The sequence below is a fragment of the Macaca thibetana genome, chromosome 2 (assembly GCF_024542745.1).
Source record: "Macaca thibetana thibetana isolate TM-01 chromosome 2, ASM2454274v1, whole genome shotgun sequence".
NCBI lineage: Eukaryota > Metazoa > Chordata > Mammalia > Primates > Cercopithecidae > Macaca > Macaca thibetana.
The window spans coordinates 59,935,660-59,952,853 of NC_065579.1; the positions used below are offsets into that span (position 1 = coordinate 59,935,660).

The 17,194-nt window shown below is 40.1% G+C and overlaps 1 protein-coding gene across 6 annotated transcripts in view; it reads right to left on the reverse strand.

The window, feature by feature from the left end:
- Positions 1-17,194, reverse strand: part of VEPH1 (ventricular zone expressed PH domain containing 1) — a 247,970-nt gene that overhangs the window by 18,938 nt on the left and 211,838 nt on the right. The gene's annotated exons all lie outside the window — the stretch shown is intronic.

Here is a 17,194-nt window from a genome sequence, read left to right on the forward strand (position 1 = left end):
TATTATATCTAACATATGCATGACTGGGGACGTGTCATTCTAAAGGTCTGTTGCCCATAGTATGTCCTTTGAAGCAAGTGATTTAGATATGATATCACAGCCTCTTCACAGCTACATCAAGAAACCATTTTTTCTAAGATTATCATATTCCATTTAAAAAATATCATGTGGAGTGATACTATCAGGGTATGATCATGTATCATCTAAAATAATCTTGTTTGCATGTAGAACATAGAGGATATTCAAACACATCCTCACTTTCCAATTAACACATTATTTCATTTAAAGCACCACAATTTGGCCAAGTGTGGTGGCTCATCCCTGTAATCCCAGTGCTTTGGGAGGCCGAGACAGAGGGTTCATTTGAGGCCAGGAGTTGAGACCAGGAGTTTGTGACCAGGCTGAGCAACATAGCGAGACCCTGTCTCTATAAAAAATAAATAAAATAATTAGCTGGGCATGGTGGCATGCACCTGTAGTCCCAGGTACTCAGAGGGGTGGAGGGGTGCAGAGGTAGGGGGATCGCTTGAGCCTCAGAGGTCAAAGGGTGCAGTGAGCTATGATCATGCCACTGCACTCCAGCCTGGGAGACAGAGTGAAATGCCATCTCTTAAAAAAACAAAGCAAAACAAAACACCAAAAACAAAGCATCACAATTTGGTTAGGACATTCTCTACTAACACGGATCTGTTTATTTTTTTAAATATCAACTGGCTATAAAAGCTATGGGTTATTAAATTGAATTTTGTAGTGCAATTGGAACGCAAAGTGTTACTGTGTTTGTCAACTTAAAAGTTTTTCAGAATGCTAATACAAATGTTTATATGTTAATTGTATCCCTTTTCTGCACCAAGTTAAAAGTATTTGTTGCTAAAAAAAATGAATTTTGAAGGGGTTGATCTTATTCAACATGAAGTTGATGAATAAGTATAATAATAACAGGTCTCCCAGAGCTGAGAAGATCCACAGCAGGAAGAATGAAAAATAAAGAATGTTCATCTGCTCATTTATCAACCATCCATCCACCCTATATGTATTTTCAAGCACAGATAAGCTGTAAGGCACTATATTTGGATCTGAGGGGCTATAAAATCACCCTCACAGGGAGCTTTAATTTATTATCTAGGGAAGGTATAGCATTTTACAAATTCTACTGCTCAGTGTAGGGTTTGGCAAGTGCTACCGAGAAGTATAAGCCACGTGTTACAGCATTTGAAGAGCAGAAATTCCACTTCTAGTTGAGACAAGGTGACATGAGAACTGGGACCCTCATGAAGAAGAGAGAATTTTCCAGATAGAGTGTGGAAAAGGATCAGACGGAATTTTCCAGATAGAGTGGTAGCAAGGTAGGTGTGTGAGGAAAAACACACAAAAGAACCTAAGAAGCTGGAAGAGTCAACAAACTCAGAAACAAGTGTGTAAAGCAGGTGCTCTCGAACAGTCATGGGCTGAGGGTTGAAGGGAGAAGTCAATTCAAGGCTTTCTAGGTGTAAGATCCAGGAAAGAGATTGTGTAACAGTCACAGAGAGGTCATATAGTGGACTTTATGGGAAAGTTTTTCTGAAGCCCCATTAGAAAGGACTAAGAAGGGGCCTAGAGCCTGTGAGGGTCCAGCCCAGGCATGAAGCCTCATGGGCCCCAGATAGGATCGGTGATGTGTCATGCAGGGTCTTGGCAGGAAACAGATGGCATCTCAAGCTGAGCAATTGAGGAGAGTTAATAGAGTTAACAGATTATTTACTTAGAAGTGGGCAAGGTGTAGGAAAAGCGCCATGGTATTCTGGGGCCAGTAACCATGCAGGCCTAACATCCCTCCGCCTGAAGAGGAAAGGGTAGAGAACAGTTAGGACTCAGTGGGAGACCGGTATGGAGAGCACCATTTGATGACAGCTGTGGCCTGGAATAGAGGACACTGTCGACCCTCAGTGTCCCAGCAGGGAGGCAGCCAGCAAATCAATAACTCAACCTCACTCTCCTGCCTCCCTCTGCTTACAGGTGTCCCCAGTCATGGAAGGTACCTGAACACCAGAGCTAAAGGAGCCTATTGAAACAATCACTACATGGCAGCCTGTGGGACATGCAGCTGGGCAGAAGAGATGGAGAACAGAAGCAATCAGGCACAGATTATATATCAAATTCAACAAAGTTCAGATATATGAGGGAACTTCAAAAGCTCATTAAAAAATGGAATTAGAAGATAAAAATAAAAAGTGGAAACTATTTCTCAACATAAGCTCCATCGAGTTCAAGACACTTTGGTAAGCCATTTAGTCCGTCATTAAAGAGCTAAGGTCCTGGAAATTTAACCATGTCGATGCAGTCTTTTTAACATTATTAACTGAAGCAAAATAAGTGCTCTTTGAAGATTTTTTAAGATTAGGAAAGAAAAAGTCAGAAGGAGCCAAATCAGGACTGTAAGGTGGATGCCTAATAATTTTCCATGGAAACTCTCACAAAATCGCCCTTGTTTGATGAGAAGAACAAGCAGGAGCGTTGTTGTAGTGGACAAGGACTCTCTAGTAAAGCTTTCCTGTGTGTTTGTCTCTTTTCTTTTCCCTCCCTTCCTCCTCCCTCCCTCCCTCCCTCCCTCCCTCCCTCCTCCTCCTTCCTTCCTTCCTTCCTTCCTTCCTTCCTTCCTTCCTTCCTTCCTTCCTTCCTTCCTTCCTTTCCTTCCTCTCTTTCCTTCTTTCTTTCTTTCTTTCTTTCTTTCTTTCTTTCTTTCTTTCTTTCTTTCTTTCTTTCTTTCTTTCTTTCTTTCTTTCTTTCTTTCTTTCTTTCTTTCTTTCTTTCTTTCTCTTTCTTTCTCTTTCTTTCCCTCCTTTCTTTCCTTCTTTTTTCTTTTCTTTCTTTCTTTCCTTTCTTTCTTTTTTCCTTCCTTCCTTCCTTCCTTCCTTCCTTCCTTCCTTCCTTCCTTCCTTCCTTCCTTCCTTCCTTCTTTTTCTTTCCTTCTCTCTCTCTTTCTCCCCTTCTTTTTATCTCAGGGTCTCACTCTGTCACCCAAGCTGGAGTGCAGTGACACAATCATGGCTCACTGCAGCCTCCACCTCCTGGGCTCAAGCAATTTTCTCACCTTGGACTCCCTAGTAGCTGGGACCACAGGCACGTGTCACCACATCTGGCTGGTTTTTTAATTTTTTATTTTTGTAGAAATGGGGTTTGGCCATGTTGCCCATGGTCCTCAAACTCCTGGGCTCAAGCAATCTGCCCATCTCAGCTTCCCAAAGTACTAGGATTACAGGCATGAGCCCCTATGCCCAGCCCCAGGTGTTTTTCTGCTAAAACTTTTGCTAGCTTTCTCAAAACACTCTCACAATAAGCAGATGTTGTCATTCTTTGGCCCTTTAGAAAGACAACAAGCAAAATGTCTCAAGCATCCCAAAACACTTGCCATGACCTTTCCTCTTGACAGATCTGCTTTTGTTTTGACTAGACCAAAGTATTTATGCCTACAACTTGCCAGTGTGCAGGTAGTTTGTACTACAGACATGGTGGTGATTGCCTTGTTATGGAGGAAGGGTAGAAAGGCGTTAAAGGGGGAAAACTCCTAAAGGGTCCAAAGAATAGAGAAAAATCCTTTTATGTCCTGGTGGTGGAATTGACTAGAAATGAATGAGATGCCTCCAGTGGTTTCTTCTCAGTTAATAAGAGACTTTAGCATTCATGTTATTCTTGTCATGGAAGACTGAGTTCCACTTTTTATTAACATCCTTTGCCATTCATTGATTCTCCCATTCTTCTATTCAAAATGCCTTTATGGTTACCACACACTAGGCACATGCCAGGTAAAGGGGTTATAAACACAAATATGGCAGTCTCAATCATTGAGATGCAGAGAAATGCAGTAAGCAAGTGAGTACAGAGTGGGATAAGTACCAGGCTAGATCCGTGCACAGGGTCTAACTGGAACACACTGAGAGACACTTATTCTAAACTGGGGCATACAAAGCAGAAAAGTTTCCTAGAGGAGATGCTGTATGGGCTGAATTCTCAGGGACAAGTTGCAGCTATGAAGACAAAGGGAGGAAGATCATTGAGTCAAAAAAAGAAATAAAAAAGAAAAAAGTTCATAGCAAAGGACCAAAGCTGAGGAAGGGAGGCATAAAATGTATTCTGGGAACTGTAACTAATTCTGCGAGGAAGCAGGGTGGGAGAGAAGAGGCAAGAGATGAAGTGTGAGAATCAGAGAGACCAATCCTAAAGAGCCTTGGGCACCACGCAGAGTGGAATGTAATACTTTGTAATGTGACATAATGAAAAAAATCTTGTGTAGTCACAGACCTCTTTTATTTCAAGAGCACAAGAGTTCAATAATTCACTCTCTATCTTGTTTTAAGATTTGTTGCAATTCTGAATGTCTTTAACCAATTATAATTTATTCAATCAGTGTGCTGAACGCCATGTTTACTCTTTATTATAATAGATCACATGAGACTGTACCAATGACTTTGTCTAGTGTAGGCCTATGGTTTATACAGTAAGAGCATTGTCTTTGGAGGCAGACCTCAGTGGAAGTCCAGAATCTGCCACTTACCAGCTGACTGATCCAGGACAAGCTATTTGACGTCACTGAGCTTCCCTTTCCTACTCCCTAGAGTTATACTTAACACAACACAAATGGCTGTGGGGGTTTTCTACTCAAGCCATGCATCCCCGAGAGGATTACATGCACCATAAATGAAGGCACATAAAAGTGCCACAACAGTTGACAGTGGTCTTGCTTAGCTGAGACCTGGTCACAATAACGGATCAATAAATAGTAGCTACTGTCATCATGATTGACATCATGGATCAATGTAAATTACAATAATCCTTTTATTGTGATGAACAGGTGGTTTTAGAAATACCATGTCCTAATGGCCTATATAAAAGTGTGAGGAACACTAAGAGAATTCAGAGTAAGAGAGGGACTCCTGCAGTCTTTGAACTTGGACCTTTAATAAAAATGGAGGTATGAAAGGCAATTCGAAGTGTCTCAAATGGAAGGCGAACTCTCTCTGTCTCTCTCTCTCTCTCTTTGTGTGTGTGTGTGTGTGTGTGTTTTAAAGACAGGGTCTCCTTTGTTGCTCAGGCTGGAATACGGTGGCTTGATCATAGTTTACTGGAACCTTGAACTCCTGGGATCAAGCTATTCTTCTGTCTCAGCCTCCCAAGTGGCTAGGACTACAGGTGCACACCATCACACCTGGATAATTTTAAAATTTTTTTGTAGAGATGGGGTCTTACCATGCTGCCCAGGCTTGTCTTGAACTTTTGATCTCAAGTGAGCCTCCCATTTCTGCCTCCCAAAGTGTTGGGATTATAAGCATGAGCCACTGCATCTGGCCCTCTTCTGTTTTTGAGTAACTCATCTATGTATTCATTGAAACTGCCATTTACAAGCCAAACCAATAATAGATTGAGGTGCATTGGGTGAATTTCCTGTTATCTGTGGTTGCTTCCTTTTCTTCCCAGACTTTCTGCTTGTTTCTGCTTGTTCTTGTGACAGTCTTGAAGGAATGACGATAGACAATAACCTCCACATAACTACTGTTCATATGGCACACTGACTTTCATCCAGACTCAAAAATTACTCATACTATGTGCTTTTTGGCTTATGCCACTTTTGTCTTGAAAGTATTGCATTGTGCATAAATAACTCATATTTGAGACCGTCATGAGTTTAATTTGTGATATTTGAATTTCTAGATACTCTTTTCTGATTGTTAAAGATAAATGCCTTCAAAAGAAAACATATTCTGGAAGAAAAAATAATAAACCCCAGGCCGGGCACGGTGGTTCACACCTGTAATCGCAGCACTTTGGAAGGCTGAGGTGGGCGCATTGCCTGAGCTCAGGAGTTCAAGACCAGCCTGGGTAACACAGCGAAATTCTGTCTCTGCTAAAATACAAAAAATTAGCGGGGCGTGGTGGTGTGCACCTGTAGTCCCAGCTACTCGGGAGGCTGAGGCAGGAAAATTGCTTGAATCTTGCAGTGAGCCAAAATCATGCCACTGCACATCAGCCTGGTGACATAGCAAGACTCCATTTCAAAAAAAAAAAAAATATATATGTAATGATTGACATATATAAACATCAATATATAGATATATAGATATTGACATATAAATTAACCCCAAATTCTTAGTTTTTAAGTAAGAACTGAGAAAAAATATAGTATGTCATTTTATCCTCCTTGAAAACACTGCTTCTGGGAATTATGACTCCCATACAGTCTACGGGGAATTTCTTTGTGTGTATTTGAAGTTTCAAATTTACTTCAATCTTCTTCCATGGTTTTACTGATTTTTTTTCTTTGGTGTGTGTGTCAGTTCTAAAAAAGCAAACTATAATTCCGGAGGATATGCATAAAGAGGGCTAGAAGCATTAAATGAAGGGGTCGTAGGAGCCACATTTAGTAGACTGAGTGTCTGTGGTTTTTGAAATTGCTAAGCATCATAACAAATGGCATGTTTCTTATGAATCTCCAGGCAGCGTTTGAGAGTGCAATATTTCTCTACTGGCAGTGAATAAACCAGGAGGCATGATCCTCACTGATTTTGTAACATCCTACACAATACTGTGGGGACCAAAATTGGACAGACAAACTAAGTTTGACAGCAGCCCTTTGAGGGCACTGCCACGTGTGACTGAATGGCTTCCTTTCTAAGTAATTTCATACTCATCAAAACATATGCTTCTCTGACCAATTACTGATGTACTGATGCAAAAAAGCTTCAGAAACACGGTGTTGTAAGTGTTTACGGCTATGTTTCCTGAACTGTGTTGTAAGAACCACCTATATCAGAATTATCTGCCGGCTTGTTAAAATGCACATTTCCAGGAACCACCCTAAACCCACCGAATCAAAATTTTGGGATAGGGTGAGAAGCCTTACATGTTAAACAAGGTCCACAGGTGATTCTTAGGTTGCTCAAAAACTTATAGGAAATAATTAGTATCTTTATGGTAGATGACAGTAATAGGTTATATGATATACGAAAGAGTAAAACTGCAAAACCAATCGTAGGGAGAAAATGATGAACTTATAATAAAATTAAAGACAAGAATGGCAGTATAAGTTTAGATTCATGTTCTTGGTTTCAATCAATAGGGTTACAGAAAAAATATTCAGAATTAGTGTTTGTGGAATTTTGCTATTTATTGTGTTAATAGTGAAACAAAAATTCTAAGGGCACTTTCCAAGATGGTAACCTGTTTAGTAGTTCTGAGCAGTACATGTCTTTATGAGAAACTTATCAAAGAAGATTTGCCCAGGACTGCTGTGCCATGACTGACAGAGACCAATAGGAAAAGATCAGGAGAGTGGCAATGAAGAAGACAATTTTTTTTTTTTTTTTTTTTGAGACAGGATCTTACTCTGTCACCCAGGTGGGAATGCAGTGGCATGATCTCAGCTCACTGCAACATCTGGTTCCCAGATTCAAATGATTCTCTTGTCTCAGCCCTGCAAGTAGCTGGGACTACAGGCATGTGCCACCACAGGCTAATTTTTGTATTTTTTGTAGAGACGGGGTTACGTCATGTTGCTCAGGCTGATCTCCAACTCCTGGGATCAAGCCATCCACCCACCTGGGCCTCCCAAAATGCTGGGATTACAGGTGTGAGCCACTGTGCCTGGCTGATCATTGTTTAATTGTAGGATTAACTTTTAATAAGAAAGGGTTTCACACATATCCCATGTTGGTCCTACTGAGTCTCATTAATAAGATTGCGTGGATAGATATTATTGATGGGATCTGGCCTTAGGACTTTAGTTTTAAACACTGAGCACTTTCCCATACTGCCTGGACATTGTAGAGTTTGCCTGGGGATGGAAAAAATACATCTGACAAGCTTGTGCCCCTCTGTGATAAGGAGGGCCAACTTGTTTGGGTTGTACCATTCGAGCACATTGTAACCATTGTCCCACCTGCCTGTGAATTCTTGTATTCTGGAACATTTTAAGGTGTTAAACTGCTTTCATGGAATTTTTATTTTTTTATTTTTTATTTTTATTTTATTTTATTATTATTTTTTGAGATGGAGTCTCACTCTGTCACCAAGGCTGGAGTGCAGCCGGGTGATCTCGGCTCACTGCAAACTCCACCTCCCTGGTTCACACCATTCTCCTGCCTCGGCCTCCCGAGTAGTTGGGACTACAGGCGCCCACCACCATGCCCGGCTAATTTTTCATATTTTTAATAGAAACAGGGTTTCATAGCCAGGATAGTCTCGATCTCCTGACCTCATGATCCACCCGCCTCGGCCTCCCAAAGTGCTGGGATTACAGGCGTGAGCCACCGCGCCCAGCCCTTTCATGGAATTTTTAAACGGGAGTTCCATCTGTCGTGGTTCAGCACTTGGCCTCAAACGTTTTGACAATGAATAGATGTCTATAATGTCTGCACTGGAAGCTTTAGCAGTTACATAAACACCATCACATGCTGTATGTTATATATGAAACACACACACATATATACACATATATGTGTACATATCCATGTGTATGTATATCTTTAATACACATATATATGAATATATCACACATTCTATTAACATGATCTGTTTATTATGGTACTTTTGAAAAGAACTTATTTAAGAAGAGACCACTTATATAAAGAATATATTTGGCACAAAAGAGATGCTGTAAATGTCATCATATGAATATCTACCTTTTTCCTGTGAAATAAGTCACTGTTAATTCATTTATCTGTTTTTTGTCATCACTTGACTGAGAAAAAAATTATTACTGAAAATTTTCTGAGAAGACACTAACTTTCGCCATTCATTTATTGGTACATATTTATTGAGCATCTGTTGTGTGCTAGGGGCTGAGGATAGATGGATGAGGAGAGTCCACTTCATAGAACTTACTATTTACTGGAGAAAGGAGACATTGATCTAAAAGTCACACATAAAAGAACAAGACAACAGCTGTAACCAATGTTATGGAGAAGAAGCTTGAGGTGCTTTGAGGGGCTCAGTATGCATCGGGGGGTTACAAAAGGCTTCCAATACTGAAGCTGTGAATTTGATTTGTAGTAAGAAGGCTAAGCTCTAGTTTAACTAAGTGAAGAGGGGAGAAAGGGAATTCTTGGTAGAAGAGAAAGCACATATAAAAGCATTGTGGCAGGAAGTACAGCGGGTCTGGGAAAATTTAAGAGGGTTCTTCTAGGCAAAGCAAAGAGAGCAGAGGGAATATGGGACAGGATGAAGCTGGAGAAGCTGGGAGAGACCATTCCATGTGAGACCGTGAAGGGTGTGTTATGAAGTTTGGTCTTTAAAGTAAGAGCTATGGGAAGCTACATAAGATTTCATGCAAGGAGTGGCACAACAGATTTGTGCTTTGAAGAGTTCACTCTGGCTGCATCGTGGGAGGGAGATTGGAAGGGTTCAGAGTAGTTCAGTGAGGATGCTATGGCCATTATTGTAGGTAAAGGGTGATGGCAGCTTGCACTAGTGCTATGAAGAGAAATGGACAGATTTGAGAGCAATTGAGAAAGTAAAATCCTCAATATTGTGGTGATAGATTGGATGGGGGTGGTGGAGAAGGCAGTGAGTGGGTCTCTGGTTGGTACAATAGATTGAGTGATGCTGCATTCACTGAGCTAAGGAATGCTGGAAGAAGAGTAAGTGTTTGGGGGAAGCAAAGAGACAATCATGAGTTTTAATTTAAATGAACTGACACTGTGCACAGTGGTGCATGCTTGTAATCTCAGCTATTCTGGAGTCTGAGGTGGGATGATTGCTTGAGCCCAGGAGTTTGAGAGCAGTCTGGGCAACATAGCAAGACCCTATCTTAAAAAATAAAACAAAATAAAATAACTGATTTTGGGGTGCCTTAGAAGCAGTAAAGTAGGTGGTAGGCAATGTAAATCCAGAGTTCAGAGGAGAGGCCAGCCCAGGACCGCATATATATATATATATATATATATATCTGGAAGTTGTTGCATAGAGGTGATTACTGTAGTAAGAGGGTTACTCCAACAATGACTAGCTGGGTAAAGAAAGGTAGGATAAGAAGGACTGTCCAGAGAGTAGGAAGGAAGCTAGAGGAGTGTTGTGTCACAGAAACTGAAGGAGAAGAATGCTTTAAGAAGGAAGAATTAGTTTACAGAATGGAATATTGATAAGACAGGTAACATGAAGACTGAACCATGTGCAGTGCTTGGGTGACTTGCAGGTTGTTAATGACTACAGAGAGAGATGATAGAGTTAGAAACAAGGTTAGAGAGGGTTGAGTCACGAGGGGAAGGAGGCAAGGAAGTGGATAGAGATAGACAACCTCTTGGCTTTAAAGGGGAAGTGAGAGATAAGGCAGTAGATGGAGGGAAAGGGGAGGATAAGCTTCTTAATTATATTTAGAAGCCAATGGGGGGACTCAGTTGGAAGGAGAAAATTGAATAGAGAAGAGAAAAAGGTTAATCTAATTTATACTGGGAAGTTTCTGAGAAGGTGGGAAGGATGAAATCCAAGGCAAAATATGACCATCCTTTGATGACTTTATTCTCTGTGGCTACTAAAAAGTACCAGTATGTCAGCCAGGTGCCGTGGCTCACAACTGTAATTCCTGCACTTTGGGAGGCCGAGGTGGGTGGATCACGAGGTCAAGAGATTGAGACCATCCTGACCAACATGGTGAAACCTTGTCTCTACTAAAAATACGAAAATTAGCTGGGTATGGTGGTGCATGTCTGTAGTCTCAGCTACTCTGGAGGCTGAGACAGGAGAATCGCTTGAACCCGGGAGGCAGAGGTAGCAGTGAGCAGAGACTGTGCCACGATACTCCAGCCTGGCGACAGAGCAAGACTCTGTTTCACAAAAATAAAAAAAAGACCAGCATAGTACCGGTATTTCTATTAACTAGGTGTATTTGTGGCTGATAAACAAATTTCATTCTTAGTGTACTTATATAGGTCAATAAAAAAAGGATTACTCTGCAATATGATGGCTAGAGCTCTTTTAAAATATACCAAATATTTTATTTTAAAAACTACGCAAAACTCTTGAAATCAATGTCATCTTATGCTTGTATGATGATGAAACTAATGTACTCACATTAGTCTGCCTCTCCAAAGCTTCTCCTCATCTGTATATTGGCTTGACTCAGCTTGCCCTCTATGTGGAAAAGGACACATTACTATGCATAGTGATTTGCTAGTGGATAATCACAGAATGACTGATGCTTTGTTGCAAGTATAAGGCCTATCTGACACTTTTCCTCTATATCAAGACAAGATTGTTGACCCAATATGGAAAGGCAGAGGAGTAGGAAAGTGATGCTGGATGAAAAATAGAAGTTAATCCCAGAGCGGTGTTAGGTTACTGATCTTAGCTTGTTTCTCTTCAAGATTCACAACTTATTAGCATGTTTACTATGAGCTCTTTGCCTATGTCTATATTGTAACATTTTAGCATAATACTAAAATTCAGTTTCCACAACATGTTGAAACCTTGTATACAGCAATGTTTTCTTCTCATGAAAAGCTAATTTTCCAAGAGATGCTATTTCCAGGTTTCAGTTCAGTTAGTTGTTTTTAATTTTGAGAAAGAGTTAGATTTTTAAAAGTTAGATTTTCAAGTTGCATTTCAAAACAAATTCAGTTTTTTCCCATGGGTATTCTGTCACTTAAGTGATTAATGAATTGCTCAATCACTCATCTATTTGCCAAACACTTATTAAACAATATAATGTACCAGGCACTGGTTAAGACGTACAAAGATGAGGCATAATCCATGGCTCTTCTTGTAGTTTACTGTCCAGAGGGAAAGACTGATGGCCACATGCCAAGTTCAATACAGAAGTGTGGGCAGAGGATGGAAAGGACAGAGGGAGAGAAATTAATTCTACTTAGGGGTGGTATGTAGGTGCGTGTGCATATGTGTGCGTGTGTGTGTGTGAGTGAGAGAGACAGAGAAAGAGAACGAGGGAGAGAAAAATGAGAGTGTGTGGAGTGGTTTAAGAGGGAGAGAAGAATGTTCATGCCACAGAGGCATAAAATAGGAAGATGGAAGATGGGGAAAGGGAGAAAAGGAAGATTTCAGGATAATAAATTATCTGTTTGCAACTGTGTTTTTATTTTGTCATTGAGTATTGCAAAGTAGCTCTGAACAAAAAGCTCAGGTTCAATTTTACACAATCAATATATACTCAGTAGTCCCAGTCTATAAATGTGAAAATGTGAAGTTATTGTATAAAAAGCATTCTGTTGTTTTGGGTGCTCTACCAACACTTAGCACATAGGATAGTGCTCTAACACATGTGATAGGAGAAAAGACATCATACTACAATGCTAGCCACCACATACATCAAAATTGAGTTTTCTTTTCTTTTTTTTTTTTTTGAGATGAGTCTCGCTCTGCCACCAGGCTGGAGTGCAGTGGCGCGATCTTGGCTCACTGCAACTTCTAACTCCCGGATTCAAGTGATTCTCCTGACTCAGCCTCCAGAATAGCTGGGATTACAGGCACATGCCACCACGTCCAGCTAATTTTTGTATTTTTAGTAGAGACGGGGTTTCACCATGTTGGCCAGGATGGTCTCGATTTCCTGACCTTGTGATCTGCCCGCTTCGGCCTCCCAAAGTGCTGGGATTACAGGCATGAGCCACTGCGCCTGGCCAAAATTGAGTTTTCTTTTATTACTTTTAAAGTTCTATGAAAGTTGACATTGAAATTTAATGGAAAAGCTTCATATTCATAGACTCACAAGGCTATTGGTGGCCTTATGGGCTAGGTCCTCTCAGACGTCATTTAGTTCATTTTCACCTTGGCATCTAGAGTGGAAAAAATCATCTAGCTCACATGAAGGGTGCCCCTCAAAGCAGACACAACTGCTGTAACAGTTCTTTTGGCTGTCTGAAAAAACTCTCCTGACAGAGAAGGCATTTTGAAACCATCTCTATTTGCCCATGTATTTTTTTTTTTTTTTTTTGAGACAGAGTCTCGCTCTGTCGCCCAGGCTGGAGTGCAGTGGTGCAATCTCGGCTCACTGCAAGCTCCGCCTCCCGGGTTCACACCATTCTCCTGCCTCAGCCTCCTGAGTAGCTGGGACTACAGGCGCCCGCCACCGCGCCCGGCTAATTTTTTGTATTTTTAGTAGAAACGGGGTTTCACCGTGGTCTCGATCTCCTGACCTTGTGATCTGCCCACCTCGGCCTCCCAAAGTGCTGGCATTACAGGCGTGAGCCACCGCGCCCGGCTTGCCCATGTATTAATAATATAATATAATACAATAAATAGCACATTCTTTTTTAAAATTTGTATTTATTTAGTTAGTTTAGATTTAGAGACAGGGTCTTAGCTATGTTGGCCAGGCTGGAGTGCATTGGCTATTCGCGGGCTTGATCATGGTGCACTACAGCTTCAAACTCCTGGCCTTAGGCAATCCTCCCACCACTCTCTCCTGAGTAGCTGGGATGTGACAGGCACGTGCCCCTGCACTCAGCTTGACAGTATGTTCTTATAACACAACTATTTGAAATCAAGTTCTAAAGATGAATCACGATAGAAAGTTGTTTGAAAAAATTGTTCCATTTTCTTTTTGGACCCAAGAAGACCTTCTACTGACGATCACATTCAAACTCTAAATGTCTAGTGACTAAGAGACTAATCACATGGGACTGCTTAGATTTATCAAGGAGGACAGGAGTGCCAAAACTCTAAGCTGTTTTTTGTAGGGTGTAAGAACAAAGGCATCCCATGTGTCTCGCGAAATGAGTGAAAGTCATGACCCAGTTCTTCCTCCTACTTTAAAAAAATGTGACTGAAGAGAAAGCCAGATGTTCCAGGACAGACCAGCTGACTAACTCTTACTGTCAACATACATTGTGCAATTCCAAGACACAAGGGCAACTGATAAAGAAGATTAGCTTGGTTTTCCAGAAATAAGTTCTGTTCTGTTCAATCTACTTGCTCAATCTCCATTCTCTCATTCATGTGGAATAACGAGATCTGCAATAAACACCACCAGGCAAGTCTCTGAGGATTATTGAGTTATTTCAGAGATTTTCTAATCTTCCACTCTGAACTTTTATAAAATGATTATCAGAAACTGATTCAGCAGTTGGAAGAATAGGAAATAGATTCTATTGTAATCAATTCCTGCAAGTAATAATTTCTCACACATTATCATACCAAAGTCTCTGTTCTTCTTTAAGTAGAGTAAGTCATCAAGGAAGTAGGTCACTTCTAAAAAATTAAACTTGTCTCTGGGTCTGTATAATATATTATAACATTACTGAATGATTGCTCTTGGAATTTCCAATATTTTGTGTCCTTAACTTGAATTTTCCCTATAGGTTGAAAAATCAGGTTCTGGAATTGTCCTGTCTGGATTAAAATACTGGTTCCATCACTGAGAAGCTGTGTGACCTGGGGAAAATTACTTAATCTCTCTGTGTTTCAGTTTTCTGATCTGTAAAATGAAGTCAGTGATGGTAAGAAAATGAGAAAAATGCATGCAAACTTAGCATATCATTAGAATGATGAATGCTAACAATGATCATCATGTCAGGGCCTCTACATTAGTTTAGCATTTACTTTCCTCTGACTATCTGTACTTTGTTGGATAAAAATATTTTATTGATCACCAGATATTAAACTCTTGTGAATTTCTGTGTGTTGATGGTGAAGTTGGTGGGAGGATGGTGATGAGACTTTTACTCGAAGACGGGAATGTATGTGAGTTGACCATGTCAGTAAGCTGAGATACTGTCAATTTCTGAAGGATTTCTCTGGCTGAGTCTACACACTACTAAGAAGTATTATATATTTCTTGATGTCTTTCCTAATGTCTAACTGAAATTCTCTAATTGCCTCATGTTTTGTTCCTCATTTATGGAGATGCTGGACAGCATTAAAAAATATTGAAACGTGAATACTTGAAAACAATTATTGTATCATTTGTCAATTCTTTAAAAAAATATAAAAAACCCAGTTTCTTTGGCCTTTTGTTCTGGACTTCAGTTCTACTTCTTTTGGACCCCTTCTCCCTGAGGCTGATAGGGCATCTGGCCCCTGTGTGGGTGTTGATGAAACCCAGACCAGTACATAGTACTCAGTAGGGCATAGTACATTCTAGGTGCTAAGACAGGCAGGTAAGTGGATCAAGGCTTTACAAGTGGCGACTTCTCTTAGGGAGAAACAGCCCCAATCTCCATTTACCAGGTTCAGAATGCATTGGGTATGGTATAGTGATGAATTTGATATTGTTAGCATATAATCACAATCTTAAAACATTACATTTTAACATTCAAGGAATATTTGACATTGCCTTTTAAAAATATTATTCATTCATTCATTCACTCACTCAACAAATATAGCATGCTAAAAGCATAAAAGAAGAATGCTAGTTTTTTTTGAATACACCTTTTGGCCCTAACTGGATTATGAATTTCTTTTAGAGCAGAGACATTGTACCTTATTCATATTTCTATCCCAAGGGTCAGCCTGTAGAAGACACTCAACTAATGCAACAAACATGCATTGCATAAATGAAAAATTGGATGCAAGTAATACGCTAGCTGTGCATGACCAATAAAGTATTTGTTGCTATGTCTCATCTTTAAACTTTGAATTTAAGCAGAACTTGAATGCAAATACCGTCTCCATGAGAAATATATTTGGCAACAGTATTATGTTAGACCTTTCACTTAGATTAAATATATAATTTAAGTGCTTATATAAAAAAGAAGATGAAATCAACAACCTATATAAACTATCCAGGGAGTCAAGGGTTTTGGTGGAAAAAGAAAAACAGTTTAAAATAGGACTTTTCTCAAACTCAAATCCTCTTTCATGTAGCAAAAGGAAATGAGCAAAGAAATCCAAACCCACTGAAGTTTTCAGGGCCAAACATTTTGATTCAATATGTTGTGCTATAAAATATTTGGCCTTGTTTGAATTTTTATTGCTATATGTTCTCAGTCCATATTTCACTATGAGGAACACAAATAAGAAAGAGTGAATGTGCAGAACGTTCATTTCAAGAGCATGGCAGTGAATTTGAGAAAACATATATTAAAGGAACACTTTGTGTTTTTAACTTTCCAGCCCCTTTTCTGAGGCCTCCCTTGGCCAGATATGATTAAATATTTATTGAACTAAGAACTCAGCTTACTCGGAGTGACAACTCTTCAGGGCCTCTCAGAGCTACCTAAGGTAAGTACCTTATTTTACTAGCTCTCAAATAAGGTTTCTTTTATGCTCTGTCTTTTTCATATATAAAATAAGGTCTAATTGGAAAGTTTTATAATGGAGACAGTCAATTCCCCAATTCCTTATTTGTTTGAATTAACTTTTAAAAAATTGGGGTGTTCACTCTGGCGTTGGCTCAATCCAGACTCTGTAATCAGCCAACAATCTGTGCTTCACAAAGCCTGGCGTCCTAACTGCCAGCTTCTGCCATCCGCATCTTTTCCGTGGGGTAATACATTTTAATTGGTACTTCTCTGAGAGCCCTACACATCTCCATCTGGCCAAATAAACATACTTTTTTGATTCAGCCTCAACATCCTGGCAGTTAACAAGAGGACAGACTTGCCACAATGGGTAATCTTGAAGATGCATAAAATCCTAAAATTAAAGGACCAGGTACAGGTGGTATAATCAATGGCTGTCTAGAGGATGGCTCATCTACAAAGTGGCTTTGTGTTCAACAGTCTTTTTAACACCGCTCTTGTCGTCCAAAATGCAGTTTCTGAGCTGTGTCAGCACTGAGAGCTCTCTCTCTCAAAGGGCACACTAGTGATGAAATATTTCACTTCCAATGACAGCATAACTTTTTGGACATAGGCTTATTAGCAACCTGTTTCCACTGGTTGGATTGAGCCAAGTGTAACCCGGAGGCAGAATGGTGAAATGGTTAAGAGCATGGGTTCTAGAGTCAGGCCGCATTCAAATTCTGCTGCTGTTAATTAATCTTCATGACCTTGGGCAGTTACCACACCTCTCTGTGCCTCAGTTTCCTCATCAGTAAAGCAGAGATAATATCAGTATTTTCCTCATAAGAGTATTGCAAGGACTGATTAAATGAGATAAGGTATCTGATACGTTTAGCATAGGGCATGACTTGTATTTGCTAACAATTATTTTTAGGCAAGGTCAGTAGACCAAATACCTTGAGCAGCAGAAAGGAAGTGGAAAATGAATAACCAGCTATGAAGTTATTTCTCAGACAATTTCTTACTATTTTAATGTTTTACTTTTTACACAG